Source organism: Elgaria multicarinata, chromosome 2 (assembly GCF_023053635.1).
Source record: "Elgaria multicarinata webbii isolate HBS135686 ecotype San Diego chromosome 2, rElgMul1.1.pri, whole genome shotgun sequence".
Lineage (NCBI taxonomy): Eukaryota > Metazoa > Chordata > Lepidosauria > Squamata > Anguidae > Elgaria > Elgaria multicarinata.
This window is the reverse complement of record NC_086172.1, coordinates 107361425-107377609: the sequence shown is the minus strand read 5'-3', so window position 1 is coordinate 107377609 and position 16185 is coordinate 107361425. Positions and strand designations below refer to the sequence as shown.

At 42.7% G+C, this 16185-nt stretch overlaps 1 protein-coding gene across 1 annotated transcript in view; it reads right to left on the bottom strand.

The window, feature by feature from the left end:
* The window catches only part of FANCF (FA complementation group F), a 95083-nt gene that overhangs the window by 56922 nt on the left and 21976 nt on the right, over positions 1-16185 (bottom strand). The window lies entirely within an intron of this gene.

The window sequence follows — 16185 nt, the reverse complement described above, 5'->3', positions numbered from 1 at the left end:
TCCATGCATTTGATATTTATTGCCACAGATGTGAGACATTAACACACAGCCAAGAGACATATTGGATTTGGGTAGGGGGCTTGGATAATATGATTCAGGGCACAGAAAGTGGTTGTCTTCCCTTCCTCAGTTTGGTGCCCATAACGCTATCCATATTAGCAAAAAAATTAAGAAGTCACCAGTCTTGTACTGGAAAGAATAAAAATGAAGCTTTTAATGAATTAGTAATAATATTATATGATATATTGAATCTACTTTCCCGAGTAGCAGTGTCTTTGACCTCTATTTATTTTGTGTGAAATCTTCAGGTCCATGTTGTTGTTATGCTATAAAGAGCCAGTAAGGAGGATCCATGTGCACAGTTGATGTGGTGCATCTGGGTGTACATCTGCATTTGCATCATGGTGCTTATCTCTGGAACCCACTGAATCGTCTGGATGTGTATTTTGGATATGTGTGCAGGTGGGCATTCATGGTGGATCACTACTGGTTGTGATCAATGCGAATGGGCATTCCCATCCAAGACCAATTACTACTATATGATATTAGTCACATGTGACCAGAGCTTGATCAAGGCCCAATGCAATCATTTCTACTCTTTACCTATAAAGCGGAAAGTATGTGTGTGCAGTGTATGTCTGGAAATGTTTACCCGTTTCCAGATGACTTAGAAACTTGAAATTTGGCATGCTGATAGTCTGGTTGTACAATGTACCAGAAAAATCTAAAAATACAGAATTTTGGGTTTTAAGTATTTTTAAAGAATTTAATAAAAACCAAGGCTTATGCCTATAACTCCCAGTGTGCCTTAGGCGGGAGGCCAGATTTACTGACCTTTGGCAGCCATTGTGAGTGCATGGGCAGGTTGCCGCTGCATGTCTTTCACAACCCTGACTCTGAAGTTTGGTCTTGAGCAGTCAACCCAATTCCACATAAAAGGAAACAACCTACATAAATGGGCTGTGTCCATTTGGGGTGCCTCCTCCCACCCTCTGTGTGGTTTTAAAATCATAATTAGATACAACAGTGTGACTTTGAGAGGCCAAACATGCTCAAAGGCACTCTGTCCTGATATTGCTGTTTTCGTAGAACCTAGGAGAGAAGCAAGCACACAGCCTTCACCCTTCAGAGGGAAGGAAGGAGGGGAGGCACTCTGCACATGTCCAGGAACGGGTTTAATGAAGGGGGGAAGTGCCTGCCCCAGCCCTTCAGTACAGTCTCCTGATGGAACACTTGGTAGGTGAGAAGTGCAGGCTGAGGTAGTCCCAGCAGGATTGGCCAGAGCTGGATATATCCACTGACAGCTGCTTATCTCCTCTCCTTGGTGAAGCTACTACTCAACACTCTATCAAGGAGCAGCATCGGCAACAAGACGATGTCTCAGAGGATGTGGGTACCTGCAGGCTGCCAAAAGCATCCTGGGAGGTGTAGTCCTGGCATGTAGAGTGGCTGATTTAAAATAAAGTATAGGTTAGCAAAGCAGGTCACTATCTCTCAATCCTAACTCCAATCCCACTTTCCTGACCTCTCACTAACTGTCTTTGTTATCCTTCTACCTGATTTTCTCCAACTGCTACTCGCCCCACCCACCATCCATTTTAGCCTCAGCTATCAGTCATTCCTCCATTCACTCTTCTGTTTCAATGATATAGTCAGGCTTTTATATCATATTCATAAACTTTCTTCAGGAATTCTTGCATCTGTCTTGGAATGTTGTGGTTTAGTTAAAACCAGGGGACAGGGATGGGGGACAGACGCACCATAAAAAAATCTCATCAAGTTAAAAGGCCTTGGAAAATTCACTTGGCACTGGAAAGCCTTTAATGCAGTCACTAGGCAAGTCTGCCTGGGGAAACGAAATCCATAATCAGGGTGTCACAACAAAGAAGGCCCCACTCCCCAGTTGTCTCTCACCACACCTCAGATGATATCCAAAGATTAACATGTTATTCAGAGACCTAGGCTTACACCTACAACTCCCAGCATGCCTTGGGTGGGAGGAAAGACTTATTGGGCTTTGAGAGCCATCATTCCAGCCATCATCTGGAAATAGCTCTCCATTCTTGGTCACATGCTGCTAGGCACCATCGGAAGCAGTAGTGGGGAGGGTGCAACTCTAGGCCTGTCACTGATGGCAACAACTGAATTAACTATCAGTCAGTCAGCTGGCTGCCTCCCTCATGGCCTACTTACAGGCACTGATTGCACAGTGCAGCTTGCACTGGCTCGACCAGACTTTATTTCCTGTGATCCTCAGTGGCAGGACTGCCATTGGGCAAGTTGTCACCATGGCAAAACACATCCTGGGAGTTGTAGTTTTTCTTTTCTGTGGGGACAAGTAAAATCATGGTGACACCCCTAACACCCCCATGTGTTGGAGGTGAGAGGGGGAAAATGAATTTAAAGTTATATCACAGGTCTCGTACCAGCCTACCTTGCAGAGTTGTTGTGAGGGTGAGAGAGGTAAAAAAAAAAAAGATTCAAATGTAATTCATTTAAAAGTTAACTCACAGGCATAGCACCGGCCTACTACTTTAATATGTTTACCTTGCAGACATATATATTAGGGGCCCTGAGCAATGCTGGGTATATTAGCTAGTTCAGAATAAATTATGCTGGAAACAGACTGCCTATGTTCTCTCTGTTTTCAAGGAATAAAGTAACGTGTGTGCTTTGCCCATTTCTGACATGTTTGATTTTATATTTTCTGTCTTACTTGGCCCCAGCAGCCCTAGGGCAGCTCCAGGAGCTCCAGGTGAAACCATCACATCACTTTCTAGAGAGAGGTGGGCAACTTCAGAAGTTTAGGGGGTCGCATTGGACCTCTTGGAAACCTTCAGGGGCCACATCCCTCCTGTATTACCACCTGGCTGGTGCAGGTGAAATCCCAGTGATTCTGCTGCGAAACAAGGCGTGCAGGTGTGCAAATCCTGTTTCCCATCAGAATCACGCTCCCAACAGCCTGTTACTTGGCAAGTTGGCAGATGCCCAATTCTATTGGGAAATAGGGTGAGCATTTCCCTGACACCCTGGGCTCATCTACACCATGCAGGATATTCCACTATGAAAGAGGTATGAAAACGATATATAAAAGGCAGGAGCCACACTACTGCTTTATAGCGGTATTGAAATGCACTGACAACAGTTGGGGCCCATTGACACATTGACCGCTTTCATGCCACTTTCATAGTGGAATGTCCTGCTTGGTGTAGATGAGCCCCTTGCCTCCCAGAAGAATCATTAGAATTTAGGGAGGCAGTGGAGACCGTGGAGTGCACTTCAACAGCTACAGACCCGACCTCCCTCATTCCATCTCAAGCTTAGGGTGGATTCCTGCATTGAGCGGGGGGTTGGACTCGATGGCCTTATAGGCCCCTTCCAACTCTACTATTCTATGATTCTATGATTCTATGCTGACTTCAACATCAAATCTGCCTTTTATTTCCTTCCTTCCCCCACCTGCATTTTTGTAATATCTTGCCTGATGACGAGAAGTAGAGATCTCAAAAGTCTGTACATTTTTTGTGACTTTTGGGTTGTCCTAAGAAAGGTATTTCACTATTTATTTATTTTTTAGTGTTTTCAATATCTCTTTTTCCATCTGATATATTCCATATGATACATTACATCTGCTACATTAGGGGCACAATCCTATGCCCTATGAAGGAACACTCCTGCACAGGAGCGCTCTGAATATCTGATGCTCTGCGATGGAGACAATTTTTGCCTCTCCACCCTCCTTGTTGTTGTTTCCCCTAGACAGGTTTCTGGGCCTGTCTAGAGCGGTCATGCTGCCAATAGCAGTATCAGGGCTGAAGAGGCCTCAGGACACTTTGTATCCTGGCCTCTCCTCTCCCCTTCCTTCCCCACCCACTGAAATACCCTTCCTTCCTCTTGCATTTGCAACCTCAGGAAGCAACTGCCAAGAATCTCAGAGTCCCTCTTCCAAGGTTGTAGCAGTGCTTACTGCCTTGAGAGGGTGACTCCAAACAATCCTATGGTCCCTAGGATGCTCTCCAAGGACCACAGGATTGAGTCCTAAGCCTCATATATTATTGGAAGCTTGTTATTCCATATGATACATGTGATTATATAGCACTGTAGTACCAAGAACAAAACATTTCTGTTTATTATTATGAAGTGTAATTGGTTGAATAATATTTAACTAAAAAACTTTTGAAATTCTGTTCCTTGCATCTGTTGACATATGGGTGCAGCCTGCATTCTAACGCAGGTTAAATTTCAATTTAATTGATGCTCCTTTTAATTGTTGTTGTTTGAAAGAGGTGACAAAAGAATTCAATCTTCATCACTGTATATGAGTTGCCAATAGTTTTTCACTTCTCTGACACTTTGATTCTATAGTCTGCACCAGCTATTATGTTGTACCTATTTTAATTTGGTTTGGCCCCTGTTATCCTCTGAACTTGCTCCATTTTCAGTCCAACTTCTTCCATTTTCTCTCTCCAGCCATGGATTTTTTTAAATGTTGTAAACCGCCCAGAGAGCTTCGGCTGTGGGGCGGTATATAAATGTAATTAAATAAATAAATAAATAAATAAATTGTTCATTCTGAATTTGAACAAAGATAGTTGTGCATGCTTACACACATTCACACACACACCTTTGTTGGGAGTACAGACAGAATGAGGAAACCTCCATCCGGGGAGTTTTGGAAGGAGCTCAGACTGGGTAAAGTGGTGGGAGAAATGACTGAAAAAAAATAAAATGAGGTGTCAGTGGAAATATGGATTTTGTGGTATATACTGATACCATCTGAAAACAACTGGGTTCCGTGAATAAAATGCATGTGTGGAACCATATTAGCCGAACCAGGTATTTTCTTCATAACTTGGCCAGAAGGTATTTAACATCTTGGCATGTCATCTTCCTAATTTCTAAGGGTGCAGTTCAAAGACCTATGCATGTGGGATGAATCATGTATAAAACTGGGGCTTCATTTGAGGTTTATTGGCAGCAGTTCCCAGTGCCTGAGGGGGAGAAACACTTTAAAATGGAACAGTGGGAAATGCTGTTGTGAAAACATCAAATAAAGTGTGTGTGTGTGTGTGTGTGTGTGTGTTTCTCCTCAACATGTGTATGATATTACTTTTCAGAATAATCCCATGATATATTTTCATATTCATATTTTCAATAATGAAATAAGAAATGCAGTTAGTTTAAGGCAAGAAAGCTTTTAATATTATAGTGCTCTCTAGTGGTAGAAATTATGAGCTGTTTCAAAATCACGTTAAGCCCAATGATTTTGCAATGTTCCAAAAAGTGAATTTCCTAAAGGAGTGAATTTCCTAAAGGAGTGAATTTCAGAAAGATAGCTGGAAGTAGTAATTGAAAATGTGGTGATAATCTATTAGTGCATATGACGAAAACCAATATATATTTTAAAAATAGTCTGTGCACAGTGACATACAATTATCACAACTATAGCTACAATATCAAATTAGGACCTAGGTTTTCAATCTTAAGGCTGTTACAATTAAAGGGTTCTGATTAGATCAATAGTTAGCTGCAACTATAAGGATTGGATTATCATTTTTTTGTTCGTCATCTCCACAATAATAGTTATGGAGTGTTTAATACTTAAAACTCTCTCTCTTATTCACAGGTATTAATTTTTATACACGATGTAGTTTTTATTGGTCTAAATAGTGGCCAGGAAGATATGCATATGATTGCAGAATGTGAGGTACATTTACTTGTGTGTGTGTGTGTGTGAGTGTGTGTCTGTCTGTCTCACATACGCACAAATCATTCTTAAAGGAATAACAACTGAAAAGGAAAAGAGAAAATGTGCAGAGTGACTATAAGCTACTTTCTCTAAATATCCAGAGATTTAAAAAAACACAAAAATGGGGGGGGGGGGGCGGGGAATATAGAGGAAGCCAAAAACTGCATTCATTATAAATCCCGCTGCATCTGTTTGAAGAGCAACAAAGAGCTGGCTGTAAAAACAATTGTGGCAGGAAAAAGAACTGCCAAATGAGTACTAAAATAACATATGTGATTTTGCATTGTTACTTCAAAAATAAATAGCATCCAGATAAGAAGGTCAGGCTGTTTGTTTAGCTCTGGGGATACTTCAATATGGAAGCACAGTCATGAAGTCTTGTAAAATTAGAATCTAGCCTTATAAGATTCCATTATTATAAATCACCTAATAAAAATGAAGCCTTTCTTGTTTTTTTTTTTCTTTACTTACTGTGAAGTGGATGGGCAATTATAAAATTGATTTAATGTTAGAAATTAAAATCCCTGATCTGAATTACTTATTTTGTATTGTTTACCAAGAAATGATATGAAGGACAGCTTACAGTCAATAATGAAAACCAATAATGAAAACCAAACCAATAGAAACAAAAATCCAGTAATCAAGACATTAAACTATTTATTTATTTATTTATTTATTTATTTATTACATTTTTATACCGCCCAATAGCCGAAGCTCTCTGGGCGGTTCACAAAAACAATGCAAATAATCCAGCAGGAACATCGTAAGATAACATTAATGGCCAAAGCAAATCAGACAGCAATTCCATAGAATGCACACTATTTTGATCTGCTGCCAAAATGTGGCCAATGAGTTGGATAGCCAGATTTCCTGAGGCAAGGAGTTCCACAGGGCATCTCCACATAACTGCAATGTGCAGACAGGTTCATGCAGAGGAGACAGTCCTTTAGACATCCTGGTCCCAAACCATGTAGGAGAGCTTTCCCCAGCCTGGTGCTCAGCTCTCCAGATGTCTTGCATTTCCAAATCCTACCATAGACCGTTTGTAGCCCCAGCTAGCATAGTCAATGGTCAGGAATGCTGGGAGTTGTAGTCCAAAACATCTGGGGGACACCAGGTTGAGGAAGGCTGATGTAGAGCTTGAAAGTTAAGAAGAAGCACCTTGAATTGGGTCCAGAAACAAACAGAGACTTGGGAGCGAGGGCAGCTCTTATGATATAATGTGATGAAATACCCAAGCTCCTTTCAACAAGTCTTCCTGCTGCATCTTTTACCAAATGAAGTTTCTGGACATTGCTCATGGACAGCCTCATGTCAACCAGTAGTCTAATCTTGAAGTAAACAGGGCTTGTGCAGCTATGCCCAGAACAGCTTTCCCCAGGAAAAGACCCTAGTCAGCACACATCTGAAGCTGAGCAAAAGGGCTCCTAGCCGTAGCCACTACCTGATCATCCAGGATAAAAAGTTGGGTCCAGGAGCACTCTTCAACTATGTACCTGCTCCCAGGAAAAATAAAACATGGGACATCTCTTGCCAGGTCAGCCCTCCCTCCAGCCTGTCATCAGTATTTCAGTCTTGTCTAGATGCTTTATCACACCAGTGTTATACTGTGCAATCACTGCGAATTGCGTGCAAAGGACTCCAAAGTTTTCCAGTTTATAATCTGCTTTTATTGTGAAGTACTCCCATGCATCTTGCTTTAATTGTGCTTCTTAATCAAAAGAAGTGCAATATTTTGCTACTAGTTTTCAAGCGTATCATTTGTTGTTTTTTGAGCTGCCACTGGGGTGCAGGAGCAGGATTTGAGGAAAAATTAAACAAATGCTAACATCTGTGTAAGCTTTAAAGATAAAGACATCAAAATTGGTGCAGTAATAGATATTAAGGAGAGCTTTCAGCATACCAAATTTGAATTGGATTGGTCATCCATTGATTTTTTTAAGATTTTTTTTTACATTTCCCCCCTTAAACCCATTTCCTGGTATGCAAAGGATCTAGCCGCCCGGTAGCAACAACAACAACAATGACGACAGCTTCACGCTGTAGAGGATAATTCAAGGGAAACAGGTATGTGGGATGAAGCTCAAAGCTTCAGTTTGTTAGCCTGCATTCATCCATTCAATGCTTTTGGATATTGATGCAGGACTTCAATATCTTCACTGGAATCAGATGGAAAGAAGAGATAGAGCTGGATGTCATCAGTATACATCACAGCTCAAAACCTTGAGATCACATTTCCCATTGGAGAATTAAGAACATACGAAATGAATGTAAATGTGATTGAAAAGGAGATCTGAAGCCTGTCCCATCCCAGCAGTTTAGGATAATTCATGAACCTTTAAAATCCTAACAATGGGGTTACAGAAGATCTTTGGAAAGGAAGAAAAGACGATTTTCATATTGTATCAGGGATCACAACTGCAAATGAGAAAGCGAGTGACTTAAAACTAGTTGTCAATCTGATTTATGAAAAGCACTGAGGTGATGAAATTCATATTCTCATGCTATATTATTCTTGTGCAATTAGTGCTATATTAGAGCTGAGACAGGTTATATAGTTGTGCAAAAATATATTTATCTTGCTCTTTCAAAACTTTGATAGTTATCAATTTCAAAGGCAGGCTTTGTATTGCTTTCTGGCGACTTGAAACGCATTTTATTAGAATTATTTGTAGCCAATTATGTGTGTTAATTTGTCTAACTTAACAATGATTAAACTTCAAAATTGAAAATGGTCAAGCCGTCTCACTATATCTCATTAGTGCACAGTAGGAGCCTACCGTCCATTTCATTTTTAGCTTTTTATTCAACATCCACTGAAATAAAATACCAAGGGAATACAGCAGTAACTAGAGTAATCCTGTCTCCACAAGCAGCTCACCTCAAGCAGCTAGACATCAGCCTGTTATCATTCACACCCCTGTTGTAAATGCCTATAAAAATAAATGAGTAAAATGATCAGACATTTAATGAAGATTAGCAAGCACATGGGCGTGCACACAGAGAGGAGGGGGGAAAAGCTTGCAAATGCCAAAGTAAGGTCTGGTGTTGCTGTTGTTTTAAGGTTGTAAAAAGTGAACAAGCTAAATGCACTAGACTGAACCATTGTAAGCAAGTAACAGATGGTATCTCGTTCTTAGCTAAAGGCAACATGCCAAATGACATGACTAAATAGGGGGGAAATCCCCACAGGGTTGCATTGTTGTGCCTAGCAAGTCCCAATAGCGAAAGGCAGCAGCATTTCAATAACCTCTTTTTGACACACTTCAGCTAAGGCTGAAGCCAGTCTTACACCTAACGCCAGGAGAAATGGCCACCAGGGAAAAAAACCCAAACCTCTGCACAGCTTTCCTGCCTAGCAGATCACTATGCAGCAAAACTGTATAATATCTTCCAATTAACCAGGGGAGAAAAATCCAGATTGCCTATTAAAGCAGTGGCTGCCAGTCTAGGTCGCCCCCATTTCCCTAGTATATCGTAACAAAAAGAAGGGGGCAGGAGTGTGCATGGAATGATGGTTTCGCATTTCAGACAATGTAAAAAAAATTTAAAATCCCCCACCCCACTCTTGTAATCCTGATGAAAAAGAAAGGCGCGCTGATGCATCCCAAGGCAGCATCACAAATGCTTGAGATTGACATTACTAAAATGTTTTTGCGTTACAGTCTCTGAAAACGATGTATAAAAACGAGGGCCAACCATTCATTTGAGGCGTGCCTCAAAATGTTCATCTCAAACTATGCAGCCAATTTGCATTGTCTAGATGTATCCATTCCGTGGGTCTGTAATTCACAGTAGTCAGATTATGGGGAGAAATGTAAGACAGGCCTTAATAAATCCACAAACACCACCTGTTGTCTCTCACATTTTAACCAAATCATAGCTCTCCTGTAGCCTTCGAAAAACAGTAGCTGAAGGGGTCATCACAAAAGGATAGGAGCCAGCACACCCCATCTTCCACCCCTGGTATTTTGAGCACTGTTGCAGGACATGGTGCAGCAAGCCCTGTAGCAGACCAAACTGTATGTCTGATATATCACTAGGGGCATGTCTGCACAAAGGTTCTGCCCCGGGGGGGCTTCACGGTACCGGCACAACAACTACATGACGCAGTCGCCATTGCAAGGCCCTTCTTCTTCTTCTTCTTCTTCTTCTTCTTCTTCTTCTTCTTCTTCTTTATTTATTTATATAGCACCATCAATGTACATGGTGCTGTACAGAGTAAAACAGTAAATAGCAAGACCCTGCCGCATAGGCTTACATTCTAATAAAATCATAATAAAACAATAAGGAGGGGAAGAGAATGCAAACAGGCACAGGGTAGGGTAAACAGGCACTGGGTAGGGTAAAACTAACAGTATAACCCTGGAAACTCCACTCCAAAAAAGTCGGTTGGCAAAACAAACAAACAAACAAACAAAAATAGTGGGGAGGAGGGGAATGGGGCTGTTCCTCCCTTTTTTATTTTATTATCTGTATCTCCACAGCTGCGCAGATACAGATAATAAAAATAAAAAGAAATGGTGGGGGAGGAATGGGCAGCCAAGGGAGGAGAGGTGGTTCATCCCGAGTTCCTGCCCCTCTCCTCTGGCTGCCTCATTCCTTCCCCTCCTTTTTTATTTTTATTACCTGTATCTGCACAGCCGTGCATATACAATAAAATTAAAAACTGCCCCGTTCCTCTCCTCCCCCCGTTTTTGTTTTACTTTTAAAGAGCAGGAAAGTTTGCACACGCGTTCCTTCCCATGCAGATGCCAAGAAGGAACGCAAGTGCAGGAGCAAGGCACCTTGAGGCGCCAAAGCGGTACTATAAAGATGGGGGCTTAGATAGAATGATGAGGTTTATTCAAATCTTATGAATAGAATGTGAACTGAGCATATCCAGCTACATTAGCCTCCCCCCTCTCTCTGTTACTGTTGTATAAATTACACAATCAATACTTCAAAAGTCAAGCTCATTTTTTCATAGGATGGGAGGAATCAAATAATCCGTTTAGAATGCACTTAACAACAGAGTCATTGCTAGCTGGCTAGCATGTATTGTTCTACCAAGTTGAGGGCATACTGGAAAAAATGCAGCTGATCTGGTTTCTCCACCCCTCAGTTTAATGCTGCAGTTGACAGGTGGTCCTAAGGGATCATACTGCAGACATATTAGAACAGCCCCAAGATAACTTCATTCTACATGAAGGCTAGAGCTGGAATAGGAAAATTCCAAATTGGTGGAAGAGCCCTGTATGCCTGCCACGGCTACTGTAGCAGCTCGCAAAGATGCAAACCACCTACCCTTCAACCGGGGGGGGGGGAGGGGGAAGGGGGTATGGCATCTTCAATTTTGCTTAAGTTAAGTCCTAGAAATTGCTTCTACACTGACTTCCTTCTTATTAGGGGTGTGCACGGACCCCCTGCTCCGCTTCTCTTCCAGATCCGCGATTTGCAGATCAGGCCGCTCCGCCCTGCCCCCGCTCCGCCTATGTCCGCTCCGCTCCGCTCAGAGCTCCAGATCCAGATCGGAGCTCCGTTTCCCCCCCCCCCCCCATAGGCTTGCATTAAGCTAAAAAAGTATACAACTTTTTTCTGTTAAAGTTAGAAACCTCAAGTTTGGCACCATGACACCTCATGGATGTATACACACGCACGCCAAGACTCAAGGCAATCCCATCATCCCCTGATTTTGGGGGAATTTATGAAAATCGGGCACCCCATTCACAACCCTTTTGATAGCTCCGTCAATTTGCACGTTAAAAACCTCAAACTCACCACCATGACAGCTTATCCAGGGATACACACACACACCAAGACTCAAGGCAGTCCCATCATCCTCTGATTTTTGGGGAATTTATGAAAATCGGGCACCCCATTCACACCCCTTTCGATAGCTCCGTCAATTTGCATGTTAAAAACCTCAAACTCAACACCATGATAGCTTATCCAGGGATACACATGCACGCCAAGACTCAAGGCAGTCCCATCATCCCCTGATTTTTGGGGAATTTATGAAAATCGGGCACCCCATTCACACCCCTTTCGATAGCTCCGTCAATTTGCACTTTAGAAACCTCAAACTCGCCACCATGATAGCTTATCCAGGGATACACATGCACGCCAAGGTACAAGCCGACGGCGACGGCGGCAGAGCCCGGTAAGGGACCAAGGGGGAGGGGGGCCTTACCTGCCTCCGTCCGCGGTCCGTCAGCTTCTTCAATTGAGCTTGCGGTCCAGACTTCCTGGTTGAACCGCGGGCTCAATTGAAGAAGCCGACGGACCGCGGACAGAGGAAGGTAAGGGAGAGGAGGGCGGGGGGGTTACCGGGCCCTGCCGCCGTCGCCGCATGGGCGACAGCGACAGTAGCAGGGCCCGGTAAACCCCACTTACCTTTCCGGCGGAGCTCCGGATCGTGGCGAAGGAACCACCTTCACCTCGATCTCTTCGCCATGCTCCGCCGGCCCCCCAATCCTCTTTGCCTCCGCCTTAAGGGCAGGCGAAGCCCCCCACTCCGCTTCTAATTCGCCAATCCGATTAGAAGCGGAGCACATCCCTACTTCTTATTGATGTTAGTACTGTTTTTTTTTGGAGGGGGGGGAGAGAAAGGGCTTTACTGAGTATCAGTTATTCTTACAGAAATTTTTTAAAAGATAATTTTCGACCTGAGAAACAAAGCACAAACACGCTTGCCATTTACTACTCATTAGTATTCATCTCATTCCATACTGTATTTTATTCCCTATTTAGCTGATCTCTTTTCCAAAGGCTCCGCTACCTAGAAAATTCATCTGCCTCTTTGAGTTGAGAGCTTCCTCTTGCTTCAGCCTTTTCATTTTCTTCTCATTAGTCCACATTGTTTCCATTGTAATAACACTGCACTCCCTGCTTCTTTTCTCTTCTCCTTTAAGGACACAGTATGCTCGAAAGCTGCTTTTGTTCCAGAATGTTTTTGCCTTCATCCCCCACCCCACCCGTCCTTGTAACCCTTTCATTGATCTGCAGCCTATATTAGAAATAAAGTAATGCACTGGGTTGGGGGTGGATTTTTCTTTCTTTCTGGCAGCTTTTTAATAGTTCCAGAAAAAATTGTTCTCATAAAATCATCTGTGTCAGCTTAAGACTTTTTGTATAGTGCTCAAATGGTCTCCCTCACCTGCAAAGGTCAACACTTTGGCTGGGTTCACACACCACACTAACCCGTGGTGGATGACAAGCTACACAGCAAACAACTTACTGTGTTCCCTCAGCCAATCAGGCAAATAAGCTACACAGAGTGGTTTATTTCACCACCCCTTGCCCTTCCTTCTCCCGTAGTCCTCCTGCCCTCCAGGCAGGTATCCCGACCTCCTTTGTGGCGGGAATAGAGGTTGTTTGAGAGGAGCAGAGCCACAGCAGTGTTTTTGGCCAGTCCTTGCTGAGCAGCTCTGTAGGCAATCTCCATAACGCAGGCTGTGCAACAGACAACATGCTAACCCACCACAGAAGAACACACACCAATAAACCCCCCTTACTGTAGACCTTGGGTTCTTAGGGTGGCTTTTTTTGGGGGGGGGGGAAATAACCCACCATGGGAGGAGGGAAACATCCCAAAGACAACATGTTAACCCATCATGGGTTGTTCTGTAAAATAAACCATCATGGATTAGCGTGTTGTGTGAACGCAGCCTTTGTCTTGCTGCAACATTTTGACACTAATTCTTGCTTTTATCTAACCTGCCCACCTTCCTTTATGGTACAATCCATCATCCATTTGGCCAGAGGTGGCAGCAGATCTCTAAAATTTCAGATGGAGTCTTTACCAGCCTTGATACCAAAGTTCCTTTAACTTAGGAGTGGGGAACATTTCTTTCCCCCAAGGGCTCTATTGGTAGTTCTGAAGCATACCAAGGGGCTTCATGCCAGCAGTGAGCAGGGCCACACCCCAGAGTGGTTGGGGCTACTCCTACTCACTCTCAGGCATATCCACAATTCATGCACACTCACACACCACTCATACACTTCCCCATTCACACATACACTCCATTCATAAACACACACCATCTATCCCATTCACCCTCACACCCATTCCTACACACACCATTCATATATATGCTTCTCTGCGCATGGAGAAAAGGGCTGCTCCTTCCTTTGTGCCCAGAGAGAAAGACAGAAAGATCAGACCATGGAGAAAGAGACCGGGTTTTGTCCTCCATGGCCAGGTTGTTCTGTTATGTCTCTGTACAGACAAGGGCACCGTCCCTTTCTCAATGCACACAGAGAGCATCACCAGATCTGAGGACCTTTATCTGAGGGGCAGGGCTCTAGGAAGATGCACAACACTCAGCAGGCCCAATGAGGAGACCTCGCAGGCCTAATCTGGCCTGCTGGCCAGAAGTTCCCCGTGACTGCTTTAACTGAAAGTATCAGACACTGAATTCAGGACTTCATCCATGCAAAGCATATATTTCCCCGCCTTGCAAACCAATTAAAGTTTGCAGCCCCATGGGAAATTTATGCTAATATTCACTGGGCAAACACTAGCATCATCCTGGCATTTTCTCCCCAGATTCTGTCTAATGTGGGGACTGGCCTCCAGACCTTTCCAAAGCAGCAAGAAACATTGGGAACTACATGGACTTAGATTTTACTCTTTATAAATGGACCCCCAGTCCATTCCCTTCAACATTATGCACTTCAAAATACAGGCTTTACAAAAATCGGGGGGGGGGGGATCAAGTTTCTCATCTGTTTTTTTGGGGGGGGGGTGTTTCTTGTGGGTTTTTTAAAAACCTTTCTTGTACAATTATGAAGTTCAGTGTTGGTTCTCTCTATATACACTGCTCTGTTTTCATATGATTCATTTGCAAAGTTCACTGGCCATGCATCTGGAATGAGAATGAAGAGTTCTTACCAGGAAATTGCATAAATCTTTTCCATTATTCCTATCTTTTACTAGTCCTCAAGCAAGTTACATATTAATTTGAAAGAGGGGGATGCGATGAGTCTGTGCATTGCATTTAAGCATCAAAGCAGTGAAAAGAAATCTGTGAAGGCAGCTCCCTAGTAAGCATAACTTGTAAGAGGCTTTTATACATCCCATTAAAGAAAGCAATGTTTGTGAAGCATCCTCCAGATTTGAAATTCACAATTGACGTGTCCTGGAGATTGCTAGGTATTGGTGGGCTTTCTGTATCCTCTCCAGTTCAGCAATCTCTGCTTTCTTGCATAGCAGAGACAATCAGATCTAGCGTGCACTGGCTCAGTACTCCACCTGAGTGCCCACAATGAAAGAGTATTTGGAATACAAAAGTTCTAAATTAAGACTGCCAAATTTTGAATCCTTCGGTATGCTTTGATGCATAGACATTCCATGTCCAGGCATTTGTTTCAAGTCTATCACTACCAAAGGGCACTTTAAATTCCCACTGTTCTTTGTTATATAAACAAGAGGTAAGTCGTATAAAGCTTATATGAGAGACCCATGCAATGGGGTCAGATCTCACCACAGGGAAGGGGCTGCCACACTGCTGAAGTCATGTGAAAAGGGGTGGGGTGAGAGATAACCTTAAACACCAGCAAAATAGGAAGCATTTTAATGCAATTCACCCTTGCTATAAAATTCTCATGATTCACAATCTTGACATGGTCATACCACAAAATAGCATGAATAGTTTTTTTTTGTTAAAATGACTAGATTTTGTCAGAATTTTTTCATATGTTGTCCCTTTAGTGAAATAAAACAAGTTTGCTCTCTGGAAGACAAAGGTAATATATCTGCCCAATAGGCAGAAATCAGTCAATAACCCTTCATAACAGAGCTCTCAGATTTTTGCTAACATTCTTTTCTTTATCAGAATAAAATAACCCATATTATCAAAGTATTCACTTGCAGCATCTGTTTTGTTTTAGGGATATAGGGGAAGGTAGCAAAAATATGAATTATATCCCATAAGTATAAAGAGAAGACATACAGGTGCCCCAAACAGACACTGTTTCCCATCACCAAACAAAAAGTTTTCCCCCAAGAAATGTCTTCATACAATATATGAAGAGTGCAATATGTTTTGTGAAACCCCTATTCCCATATCAATTTCCCCATGCCCTAAGATCAATTGGGGATTCATACTTTGGCAGGCAGAAGGTAGGTCAGGATCTCCTGGAAGATCTCCAGGTGATTTGCAATAGATCAGTACAGGTTCCAACTTCCAGTCATTTAATGATAAAAGCATGGATGCACATGCACACACACACACACACACACACACACACACACACACACACACACACACACTCCCTAAACTAGCCTTCTGAAAATAGAAGTAGATTTGTTTGTGGGGGAAAATTGTTTGTGACCTCCAGTTCTAGTATTGAAATCAAACTCCTGTGCAGAGCATGTGTTCAGAGGCACCTTTTTCTCAATTCTATGTCCACCTCTGTGAGCCACTGTTTTGCACCTGTGTCTGATTGGTGGA